General features: G+C 41.4%; 1 protein-coding gene across 2 annotated transcripts in view; it reads right to left on the bottom strand.

Annotated features, from left to right (window-relative positions):
• The window catches only part of MRTFA (myocardin related transcription factor A), a 65,937-nt gene extending 53,137 nt beyond the window's left edge, over positions 1 to 12,800 (bottom strand). For both annotated transcript variants that reach the window (XM_081928200.1, XM_081928201.1), the window contains exon 1: positions 12,732 to 12,800. The gene's annotated coding sequence lies outside the window, so the exon portion shown is untranslated. The remainder of the gene's footprint in view (positions 1 to 12,731) is intronic.
• Between the last annotated feature and the right edge of the window lie 65 nt (positions 12,801 to 12,865).

Genomic DNA, 12,865 nt, shown 5'->3' with positions numbered 1-12,865 from the left:
TCTCTATATGGCTCCTACAGCACTTTCCCCACCCTCCTGGAGTATTTTTGCCTACTTGGGATGTATCACTGAACTGTGATAATGGGCAATATCCAACTAAGTTATACTGAGAACAGACCTACTGATTTATTATACAAAATCATTTTTCCTATCAGAATTTCCATCTTATTTAGAGCCACTACACAGTACTAAAAGCCTAACATAATCCTGCATTATATGGAACTTAAAAAGAAGATGTGCAAAGTCAAACATTTTAGTGCCACCGATGCTAAACAGTGTTTGAAGGCTGCTAGAGAAAATCTGCTCATATTACACCCTGTTTTCCCTCTCCAAGGAAAATACATAGGATGATAAAGGTTTGATGTAGATGGCTCTCTCACACCGATATGGCACTCTAATATTCCTAAAAATAAATCTGATAGGCAATGGATGGAAATCTAATAAAGTTGTCAAAAACATAAATTTCACTGTTCAAGTACACTGTGTCCTGTGAAAATATCAGGCATTCAGTCAATAAGGACAGTTACTATACATTACAATAGCTCCAGATTCTTCCAAGAACATTTGGCAACATAAATGCTTACTAAGTAAGAGACACAAAAATATATGTGAAAGGGTAATTAAGATTGACCTTTATTTTAAAAAGCTCTACGTTAACACTTTCTAAAAGAGTTCAGGATAGTTTTGATCTGGGGATCTTCCACTTTGTCCAGTTAAGGTGGTATATACCTTAAGAGCAAAATGCAAAACCACACCCACAAAACAACTGGTGGCATGGTCGTCTAGAGAAAATTAAGTTATTATTAGTGTGCTATTCATTATTCTTGACAACCTGTTTCCTTTTAGACAGTTTTTTATCTCTTGGGGGTGAAGTAGAATGGAATACAAGCTTGCACATGTTCAAGTAACATATCCTCAAAAGTGCATCTAAGTGCCAAGAGAATTCCCTCCTACACATCAACTCACTAGATGGCTTCCTTGAGCAAGCCTTGCTTCTCAGCCACATAGACAACTAGGCACAACTAGGCAAATGGAAGGGTGGGAAAACTCTACCCTTGTGGGGAGAAGGAAAGTTAATCACCCCTCAAGGTACCATACTTAAGAACATAAAGAAGCCCTGAGGCATCAGACCAAAAGCTCACTTAATCCAACGTCCTGTGGCCAACCAGATACAAGTGGGAATTCCACAAGCAGGATTTCAGTGCAAAAACATTCACCTTCTACGTGTTCATTCCCAGCAACTGGTATACAGAAGCATAGCGCCTCAAACAGTGAAGGCAGAACATAGTCACTGAGGCTAATAACTATTAACAGACATCCTTCATGAAAACTATGTTTTATCAATGTGCATTTATTTCCATTAGCTGCCAATAATAATAATAATAATTTTTTTATTTATTTATACCCCACCCATCTGGCTGGGCTTCCCCAGCCACTCTGGGTGGCTTCCGACAAAATACTAAAATACAGTAATCCATCAAACATTAAAAGCTTCCCTAAACAGTAAATACTTCCAAGCAGCATGCTCACTTCCCTCCATAGCTGCCTACTTCTAGGGGCTGAGGTCCTTTCAGTCTCTCCAATAAAGAATTTGAGGGGGGCAAGCCCCCTCCCAAGTTGATGGGCATTGCCATTCAAATGCTCTGTGTGTGCTGCATCTTGTAATCAATTATGGAGGGTGGGGCTTACCTCCCTCCCCCCAAAAAATATTTTATTCAAGTTGGCACCCCTGCTGACAGTACAGAGTATTAGAATGATGGCACACTTGCTGCTCCTGTCATTCTTCACAGATATACCACAAACCACCAACATGGACCACAGTTTGGGAATGCCTGATCTAAGCTTATTATTATTATTTATTGAACTTGTTAGTTGCTTGTTACATAAAATACATCTTCAAGTAATTTCCAACATTAAGAGCATAACCATAGGTAAAAAAACCATGGGATGCATTTTTTAAAACCCACAAGGCCCCCGCCCTCATATATAGTATCTAGGCATAAGCAAAAGATACCTGCAAGCTCTAAATTGCCAGGAAAAAATGAAAGCTAGAAGAAGGAAGATCTTAGTGCCAAAGGGTGGGAAAGATGCGGGGGTATATAGCTGAAGGAAGATGGTTGTTCAACTAAGACTATAGTTCTGGAAAATCAATACAAGAGTCACAAGTGGGTTTAAGCCAAGTGCCAAGTACAGTTCCTTAGAAGTGTGGACTATTTCAAACAGAGATTATGTAATACGCCAAGCATGGGCGCTCCATTTTAATGGAAGGTAGTGAACTAGAAAGATGAAGGATTATGTAGTAATTAAACTACAGAGTTTGGATGTTCAAAAGTAGCATTAAGGAAGGAAACTCAAGCAATTGGCACTTCAAGATTATCTTCTCATTTCAGAAGATGCCTAGCAGCATGTGAAGACAGCACACAGTGTCTCCTGCAAGTTGTCTGAATGTTAACAGCAGCCTTGTCTAGAGCTCAGATTATACCCTCATATAGCCGACTGCATCCAGGCACTGGTGCAGGGCCCCCAGTGTCTCTCCTCATTCAGATGCAATGAAGAAATAGGGCTGAGTGTCATCAGCATATAAATGATACTTTGCCCCAAATTTCCAAATGACCACTTCCAATGGCTTCATATAGATATTAAAAAGTACTGGGGATAAAAGAGTGCTCTGTGGAACCCCAAAGCATAACTGCCAAAGGCAAAAAGCACTCTCCAAAACTATTCTCTGGACCTCGCCAAGTAGGCAGAACCAGAATGACTAACACAGTGCCCCCAATTTCCATTCTATGGGGCAGTTCCACGAGGGTATCATGGTCAACAGCATACTGAAAGAAGCAAAGATCACCAGTGTTGAAGGAAGGATTCTTCAACATCAACTTCGTTGGACTGGTCATGTTTTTCTGATGCCTGGTTTTGTCTTCCAAAGCAACTACTGTACTCTATTCCGAACTTAAAAACAGAAAGTGTAATGCTCGTGGTCAACAAAAGTGGTTTAAAGACTCTCTCAAGGCAAATATAAGATAAGGTAAGAAACACTAGGAAACACTGGCCTGCAATCACTCCAATTAGAGAACAACCTTTACCAAAGGTGTCGTGGACTTTGAAGACGCTCGAACTCAGGACGAAAGGGAGAAAACATGCTAAGAAGAAGGCACGTTTGGCAAACCCTCACTGTGATCAACTCCCACCTGGAAACCTATGTCCCCACTGTGGAAGGATGTGTGGATCCAGAACTGGCCTCCACAGTCACTTACGGACTCACTGTTAAGACCGTGTTCAGGGAAGACAATCTTACTCTGCTACAAGTGATCGCCAAAGAATAATAGGTGGGTAGCCCTGACCACTTGTCAAAGTGGCCCATGGAGTGTGGGAAACATCAGAATCCAGCCCGCCAGCCCGACCCAGTTCCCCACACCTGTTTTAAGCCATAACTCAAATTGTGATTTTATGCCTATATAAACACACACACTTCTTTTTTTAAGCAGCAGTGGCCTCATAAGCTACAATGGATGTTGAGTGTACATCCCACACGTCCTATTTTAGAATGCCATGGAAATCCCTCTTCACTATCAGCATTTGCTTTAATCTAAGACAGCTGGAACTGGTTTATGACATCAGCCAAACAGAGTTTGAAAGACAAATCTTAAGTAGTTCTTTTTCTGGGAACCAAGATACTTTAAAAAATAGATGCATCCCAAACACTGGACATGCTAGGAATGTTTTGAAGGGGGAAAACCTCAATTCCAGTTTATCTGCAGAGGAAGCTGCAAACTAAGACAGCACACTCACAAAATGAAAGGAAGTGAACTTAAGAAAAATCTCTGTGTGTGTGTGTGTGCGCAGAAGAATCTATTTAAATAACTGGAACTAGTTTCTTTAAAATAGAAAAAAGGAACCTGACACATATGATCACATGCAACAAGGTTTACGGATACTTATCTACTCATATAAACCAAACACTGACAGAGCTACAGCACTCAAGTTGTTTTTAGTAAAGGCTTTTTTTAAAAAAAAGCAAGTAGCTTTCAGCAAATATTTAATGCCAAATAATTTCATAAATTGTGTTTCATACACCATCCTATAATAGTGTTCATTAGACTTTAGTGCATTTCCAGTGGAAATGGTTGAGAGAGAGGAGGGCCACATTCAAAAATTACTTTATATTATTTTTAAAAATCACTAGTGTTACAGAATTTAAACACACACAGCTTCAAACTACAACTGTATGGCTCTCTTCAGGTTAATGAACCCTGATCAGACACTTGATTGCAAGCAGGATTTAAGCCATAGTTTCCTGGCTCATGTTGGCCTAGTTAACACATCAAGCTAAGCCAAATTGTGGTTTAGTACAATGTGTTAGCATGTGGTCATTTGAGAAGGAGATCACATCCCCTTCATTCCATCATTCTGCTAAGCTGTCATTGCTTGGTGTGTCCAACAAACTGCAATTCATTGTTTACTTCTCTCCAGACTAACCACAAGCCATATCCAATGTTGGTTCTTGGTTTACAGCTTTTGGTTATTCTGGAGTGAGCTAAACCATGAGGATAGGTTTGGACAACATGTTCAGACATGTTTGGGATTGCCAGTACACCCTCCAGTACACCCTGTGGCACTTGCAAAAGGTCTTGGTAAAAATTCCTTTAAAAATTGACAATGAATGACAGACTCTTTGCTATTCCTGCTCCAATCCCTCTCCTACATGCCCCAACAGGAGCCATCAATCCCAACACAGATCATCACAGTATACCACTCTCTAAAAATTGTCCTTTGTTCCAAATTTCACGTCCTGTGTTTTATTACTGATCCATAAATGTCTAGAAGAACTAGCCTGGCTGCAGACCCTAGCATAACTTTTTAGAAAGAACAAAGTAAAGAAGGCAATTCCCCACCCCACCCCGAGCAACTGGGACTTGTATATTATTCCCACTCTCATCTTTTTTTAAAAAAAGAATGTAGGAATTGTCCAGTGTGCAAGGGATAACAGCTTTCTTAAGGAGTTATCTGAACAAAACATTCCACTAGCACAAGAGAGCTGATTCTCTGGACCTCTTGTAAACAAGAGAATATTGCATTGCCATTAGACAACACGTTAGACAATCCCTAACTTTAACAGGGCATGCACTCAATTTCCACTGCAAGTGTTTTTACAGGAAAAAGGTACTGTATATGTACATCCTTACTTTGGAAAGGTATCAAATCTCTTCATTTCACACAGTTTAATCACATGAGAGTGGATCTTTACAAGAATTTTTACTAACCATGCTGTCATACAATGAATTTGAAATGTAAGCAAAAAAACAATTTTTGTAGAAGTAAAATTCTATAAAACGCAGAAGCAAATTCCCAAAGATTAGTCCAAGTGCTCCCAGCAGAACTCCTGAAAAGCTAAAACCTGTAGCCTGCATGCTCACAGCCAGTAATCAGGAGAGGAGTCTTTCCCAGTAAAATTTAGTTCATTAAAGAACCCAAGGGTTGGCAGCTATTTGCTTGAAATTCAGAGAAGTGATCTCATTGTTCAAACATTTGAATTTATGGGGGAGGAAATCTCAAAGTTGAAATACATACAACCTTTTTTTATTTAAAAAAAATCACCTCTGCATTCTGTTCCACTCCCCAGATCCTGGTACAGCTTGCACATTAACATTGTTTAACTAAAGGGAAGTTACCTGATTGAACTGCCATCAATATAGTTTCTGGTTCCAGCAGAATCATACCAAATCCTTTTCTCAAGGGAAACTATCCATGAAATGAAAATTCAGGAAGGATTGCAGATTCAGACTCATTCAAGACTTTCTTTCTAAAAGCAAATCCTTATAGATTGTCACTAAGAAGTGATCTTTTTCTGTGCATTTCCAAGGTTATCTACTCTACCGGTACAATGCAAAATCAAGCTACAGAAATTCCAAAAGATTCGAGCTGCAGCAAGCAAGGATCCCTTCAGAACTCCCTTCTGTGAACAGCTTCCTTGCACAATCCCTCTTGTTTGAGAAAGGAAGAGGAGGTTGCATGTGAACTCTTAAATTCCCCAGAGGACTATACCAATGAGGGAGTTCTCTTCCAGGAATTAGTACACCCACATGACCCTCTAAACTGAGACATTCACATAGCTTGAAAATTGCAGCCCACAAGACGTACAATAACTCTGACACATGTTGCATCCAACAATATTTACAGATGAGACAATCAGGCTGAGAAATGTAGCAATGGAGTTCACTCCCATTTTACTTGGTCATTATTTCTTGTCTCCACGTGGAAATTTATTTTAAGTTTATTACAACAGCTAATTTAAACATTTAGTATAAAATAAATGTATTACAGCAACTGCCTTTCCACCCCTCTCCTATAGTTCTCCTAGACAAAGCAAGTTATGAACTTAGTAGGTTATAGTATAATACTAACTTTTAAAATGTGCTTTCTTTCTGGAGGAATTTATATCTCATGAATTTAATTTCTTGAAACCATGGATTGCTTTTTTAAAACGACAAAAAAACCAAAGAGACATTTGAAACATTTCTAGCATTATGACATGTGTCTCAGAATTTTCTGTGCCATGCACAGCACTTTAAAAAATGCTCTATACTTTTTCAAATAGCATAGTTGGGATTACTCAATTGCTTTTGTTCCAAGATTCCCCCTCCTCAAGCTGACTCTAATAGGGACTGTTACTCTTTGCTAAAGTTAAATACTGAAATAATTCTAGCGTAAATGTAATTCTAAAGCTATTACTACCTTCAGAATTGGGGGGCACTAACCAGAACAAACCAAAGAGATCCTGGAATAAATTTGCTATCACACAAGCGACTGCTGCACTATGATACACAGTATCTTGAAAATGAATTATTGACACTGCACCTAACTATTTACCGTATTTTTCGCCCTATAGGACGCACCGGCCCATAGGACGCATTTAGTTTTCAGGGGGGGAAATCAAGTAAAAAAAATATGATTTCCCCCCCCCCAGCAGCTCTGGGAGCAGTGGACAGGTTGCACGCAGCCTGTGCCCTACTCCAAGACCTTCTCCCTGCTTTTGGGGGAGGTGGCGGAATTCCCCCACCTCCCGCAAAAGCCCGCAGGAGGGAGAAGGGACTGACTCGGCCAGTCAGTCCCTTCTCCCTCCTTGGGGAAAAGCCCCCAAGAGCGGTGCGTTCTTTAAAGGGTGCGCGGCTCCTGTGGGCTTTTCTAGGAGGTGGGGGAATTCCCCCCCTCGTAGAAAAGCCAGCAGAAGCCACAGAGCCCCTTTAAAGAGCGCACGGCTTTTGCCTGCTTTTGCGGGACGTGGGGGAATTCCCCCATCTCCTGCAAAAGCCCACAGGGGGGTTGGAGAGTAGCGGGAAGGCGTCGCGCGCCTCCCCGCTGCCCCCCATCCTCTGGTGCTGGCGATGGGGGAAGTGCTGCTTCCCCCCCCCCGCCAGCCTCGAAGCCGGGTCAGAGAGTAGCGGAAAGGCGTCGCGCGCCTCCCCGCTGCCCCCCATCCTCTAGGGCAGGTGATGGGGGAAGCGCTGCTTTCCCCACCGCCAGCCTCAAAGAGCAGACTCTCCTGGCTTCAGCGGAAGCAACGCGAACCCTCCGGAGCGCAGGCTTCGGAGGCTTCACCTTGCTATCGCTGAAGCCTGCATTCGCCCCATAAGACGCGCAAACATTTCGCCTTCATTTTTGGAGGGGGAAAAGTGCGTCTTAAGAGGGCGAAAAATACGGTATATCACATTTTTAGTTTGTCTCACATTTCATAACATTTGTATTCACCCTTATACAAATCTAACATGCAAGCTGATATTACACCCATTTTAAATATAACAATTTGAGGCTAAGAGGTTGCAACTGGATCAAAAGCTGGCACAAGCACAGAAGCCGAGATTGGACTTGAGGGAGGCCAAGTTTCTCAGATACAAGGCTGAGTGCACCAGGACCAAAATAAGAGCCTCTTAATGGGTCTTCTTCTACACAGAGTATGTATATTATCATGAGAGAGCATGAAGCAAGTGTATTTTAACATAAATAAAGATATCCAGAAGATACCTTATATTACTGTAGTATCACTTAATGAATCTAAAAGTCAATTAGACATCAGTAAGATGAAGTATTATTTATTAAAAATTTGACCAGTTAAAAATCTCTACAAAGTTTACGTTAAAAATAAAAATAAAACATTCAACAAATTTTCCTTTGAAACAAGATCAACAGAAAATGCAACTGTATTTCACAAACAGCGCTGAGCAGTGCACACAAAAAAGAGCATTATGCCCTTACTGTCTTCCTCTCATGAATTACTCAAAGCAGGCATTCCATGCTGGTCATGGAATGAGGAACAGGAGCTTCTCAGATCTTAAAAGATTGGCTTTGGCTGCACCAGGGAGAGGCAGTCTGCTAGGCTATCCTTTCTCATAAAAAGGTAAAGGTACCCCTGCCCGTACGGGCCAGTCTTGCCAGACTCTAGGGTTGTGCGCTCATCTCACTCTAGAGGCCGGGAGCCAGCGCTGTCCGCAGACATTTCTGGGTCACGTGGCCAGCGTGACAAGCTGCATCTGGCGAGCCAGCGCAGCACACGGAACGCCGTTTACCTTCCCGCTGGTAAGCGGTCCCTATTTATCTACTTGCACCCGGAGGTGCTTTCGAACTGCTAGGTTGGCAGGCGCTGGGACCGAGCAGCGGGAGCGCACCCCGCCACGGGGATTCGAACCGCCGACCATGCGATCGGCAAGTCCTAGACGCTGAGGTTTTACCCACAGCGCCACCCGCGTCCCGATCCTTTCTCATAGTGGGAACCAAACAAATGCTACCACAGAAGCTGCATGTCCTTCCAATTGTGAAATCAACATGCTCCAGTTGCCCATTTATTTATTCAAATATACAAATTAAATTTTGCTCACGTTCTTATGCTTCTATGTACCCAGTGCTTTTTTTCTGGGGGTACGCATACCCCTAAACCTTTTGTGAATCTAAGTTTGGCCTCATTGAGGGGTAGTATTTCAATATGCGTAGGAAAATGAGAGTACCCCTAAACATTTTTAAGAAAAAAAGCGCTGTATATACCTCTGGATAGACCTCCAAAACTTTGTCAAATGTATTCATTGTCATTCTACCAGCACATTGTTTCATTTGCATACTGTGTCTGGGAAGAGCTGCATGTGCACAAAAAATGCAGGGCAAAGCTATGATCTAATTTCCTTTGGTCTGAACTGAAATGAGAGAGAAAAAACTTGATTTAGATCTGTTGACTTTTGGTGGTGCTGTGGCACAATTATCTGATGATTCAAGCTGAATCAAGGCAACTTCATTATTTGTCAGGCTTCCACAAAGATCCTTGTGGGTTTTTCCAACATTAAACGCATACTGTTCACATCTGCAAGCAACATTCATGGATCTCTTGAAAATGAATAGCCTGGGGATCAAAGGCTGAAAAAACTATTAGGTATACTAAACACTGACCCTGCACCAGCTATGACAAGTTCCAGTTCCAGAACAATATGTCCAGAATTTCACAGCATGTTTGAAAGAGCCCCAAACATTGTATAGCTGAGTGGAAACTCTCCATTACCTGAGGCATTAAGTTCATTTCATGAAGTGTCTCAAGACTGAAATTCCGTACATTCCCAACAGCTGAGTTTCTCCAGAATGGGCTCCTTTTCTACACAGTGAAAACTCCTAAGCTATGCATGTCAATGCAGATTAACAAGCTACTGCAAGTTCTACCCAGTCTCTTCTGATCAGTTATTTGACTAACAATGCACAATCTGGAGAGCCAGGAATGTGAAAGAACCAACACAGACCCAGACTGATACAATCGCAAGCTTTATGGCCTCAGGACATATGAAAGATTACAGCTTCTGTTGACTAAGGCTTTACAAGTGATGAAGCACAGGGAAATGGTGATGTGATCATTTGATTGCAAGTGAAAGCCAAAATTATGAAATAAAAAAATAGAATACAAGAATTATTTTTGAGAGGTGCAAGAAAACATATTGCTACCAGACAGCAAAACCATTAAGGCTGAAATCCAAACCAAGTCTACCTGAATTCAGCTGGATGGCTTTCGACTCTGGTCCTGCTGAGTTATATAAATCAGAACCATTATTTTATGTGTTGGAGAGGCTGCAAGGACAAAGGCATCTTATATCACTTATGGTGGACTTGTCCTAAGGTGGAAGGTTACTGGGCATTAATTTTTACATATATTAAATTGTACAACAATCCTTAACAGGTGACCCTCTGCTTGCTCTCCTTGCTAGTAATCCCTGGAATAGAATTTGTCTTTTTCAAAGCTACTGCATACAGGTTTAACATCATCATTGAGCTATAATGACATTCCTGGAACACAGCTTTCTTTAAGTAACCAAATATATTTTTGCCAATTTTATTTGTAACACAGAGTTTTGAAATTATATGGTGTTTATTCTCCTTAACATACTGTATGTTTCCAGTCTTGAGGTATTGAACTTACAGCAATATATGATCATACTAGGTAACTAAGAAAATGGAGTTCATACATATTTGGCTACCAGGCACATCAACATTATAAGGAGAACCACATTACAAGTGCAAATGTAATCATTTCAGACTTTGAGGTTGAAATGTATGCATTTCCTAGTAAAAGACTGTGTAAATACATTTTTTCTATAAAAACATGTGCAAATGTAAGGCACACTGAGGGTTAACCTCCTGGGAGGCTACTCAGCACATTAAGTAAACTCAATTCTGACTCAGCAGACTGTGTCTGGAGTTGAGAACAGAAGAATCCTTCAGAAGAATTCTTAACAACAATAACAGTTAACTTTTTCTGCCCCTTGTAATGACTACCTCATGCCACTGCTAGCATATTCTTTCCACTGCCCAGCATAAGAATTAGTCATACAGTCAGCACCAGGTTTACTGCACAGCTAATTTGATAAAGCTAGGAGTGTTTAAACAATGAACTGCAACCCACTTACACTGCACTATCAGAGTTACAACTATGGTCAAAATGAGGAGGAAATGATCACACCTAGACAGCAAACATTCATGGCTAAACCTGTGTATGACGTGGCAAATTAAATATCTACCTGTATCCATGCCACTTTGCACATTCCTGTTTAAGAATTCAATAGAGAATTGTAATATAAAAGCACTAATTATCTATTCCTAATTATATAATTTCAGTAAAAATACACTGCTAATTATACATTCCTAAATCTGTAAAGCCAAATGCTTTTTTTAAAAAGTAGTATTACATACAGCAGCTTTCATGCTAACTTTATAATTACATTTTATTTTTATCATACATCCCAAATTACCTGTTGTACAACTGAAGATGAAGACAGATGTAAACTTCGGATATATTATCAGGTCAGTTTTCCCCAAACCAATAATGGTACAGGTGGGCAAACTACAGCCCTCAGGAGCTCTATGTGGCCCATAGAATTCATTTCTAAAGTTATTGCAAAATTGCTCCAGATACTAGGTTTCTAAAGATGTGCTTGTGACATCACCTTCTGGAGTGGACCAACCCAATGGATCCCACCCTTGCAGGGGGAGTCAGTCACAGCCAAGCCAAATCTCGCCAGATCGTGATCCATTTATGAAAACTAGGTGACACTCACCCCTTCAAACACTTGTTTACTTCTATTCTGTAGGAAAAACCAGATCTGCAAATATGCTGAGCCCATGATGTATTCAGACAGCCCACTCTATTCTAATGGCAAAGACGTCCTGAGCCAGACTAGACAAGGCTGACCCAAGCTGGACATTCAAGTCCACCAGAACCCATTGTTCTTGCTCTCCAATACTACACCAAGACTGCCTCTACCAACTGAGAAAGGGAGGCAGCTGGGCAGCAAGTGGGTAAACACCCACAAGATCCCTATTTGTCTCTCTGACCCAACACCAGGTACAAGCGCTCACATCTGGCTGAGGTGGGTTGGTTTCTCTAAGAGGGAGAGGAATATGGAATCCCTTGTCCCCAAACCCTCGAACCTATGCTGATGCTGCACTGAGTACCAAGACAGGCAAAGTAGAGCTTGCCCAGCCAAGTCTTAGTACCCCAGGTCAGTCACCTCCTCCACAATCATAGTATGGTTGAGAAGTGTTTGATTTAGACTGACAAGATGTTCAGCAGCAGCAGCAAGTGAGAAGGCAAGTTGACATGGCTACTCAAGATCTGCTGACTGAATGGCAGCCCAGAGAGGGAAACAGCATGCAAATGATTCTTAGCTTTTCTCTTAGGAAAACATGGTCCAGCCCTCACACTAAATAACCCTAATAATTTTTGGCTTTTCTATAGCGCTTTAAATACTCCACCATGGCAACAACCCTGCCTTCACAATAACAAAGCTCAGTGTTAGTAGATCAGCTCTGTAGGTACTAATGGCACTGGGCTTTATATCCCCATCAGATATGGATCTCCAATTACACAACTGAACATCAAAACTACTTGGAGAACTGCCACCATATGCAATTTTATGTTCCTTGGGGGGTGAACTGTGGAAGGCATTCCCAGTCAGGTTTCTTCCAATCCCAATCAACTGCAGCTTGCAGAAAACTGCTGAGTGTAATACATATTACTAGTTTAAGAACTACCCTCTACTGCCCATTGAATAATTTATACAATTTATAGACAAATATGACTGTGATTCTTTTGCAGTGGTAAGAATTTAAGCTGCATCACTTCCAAAACCTGTACAAAAACAGCCTGCTTCAATATTTGTAAGACTGTCAGGGACGAAGCATAAAGCATGAACCGTCACTGTTCCACTTACCATTCTTCCTCTCACTTAGTGGAGGAAGGTTAGGGTTCCGGCCAGGATGGAGGCCTAGGGTCAGCTCAGGCTGCAGGGACAGCTCCTGCAGCTCATTGGCAACAGCTTCACTCTGGGGGCTTGGTGCCGCCGAA

Source organism: Podarcis melisellensis (genome assembly GCF_964234715.1).
Source record: "Podarcis melisellensis genome assembly, chromosome: 10".
Classification (NCBI taxonomy): Eukaryota; Metazoa; Chordata; class Lepidosauria; order Squamata; family Lacertidae; genus Podarcis; species Podarcis melisellensis.
The sequence above is the reverse complement of the archived record's forward strand: the minus strand, read 5'-3'. Positions and strand labels throughout refer to the sequence as shown.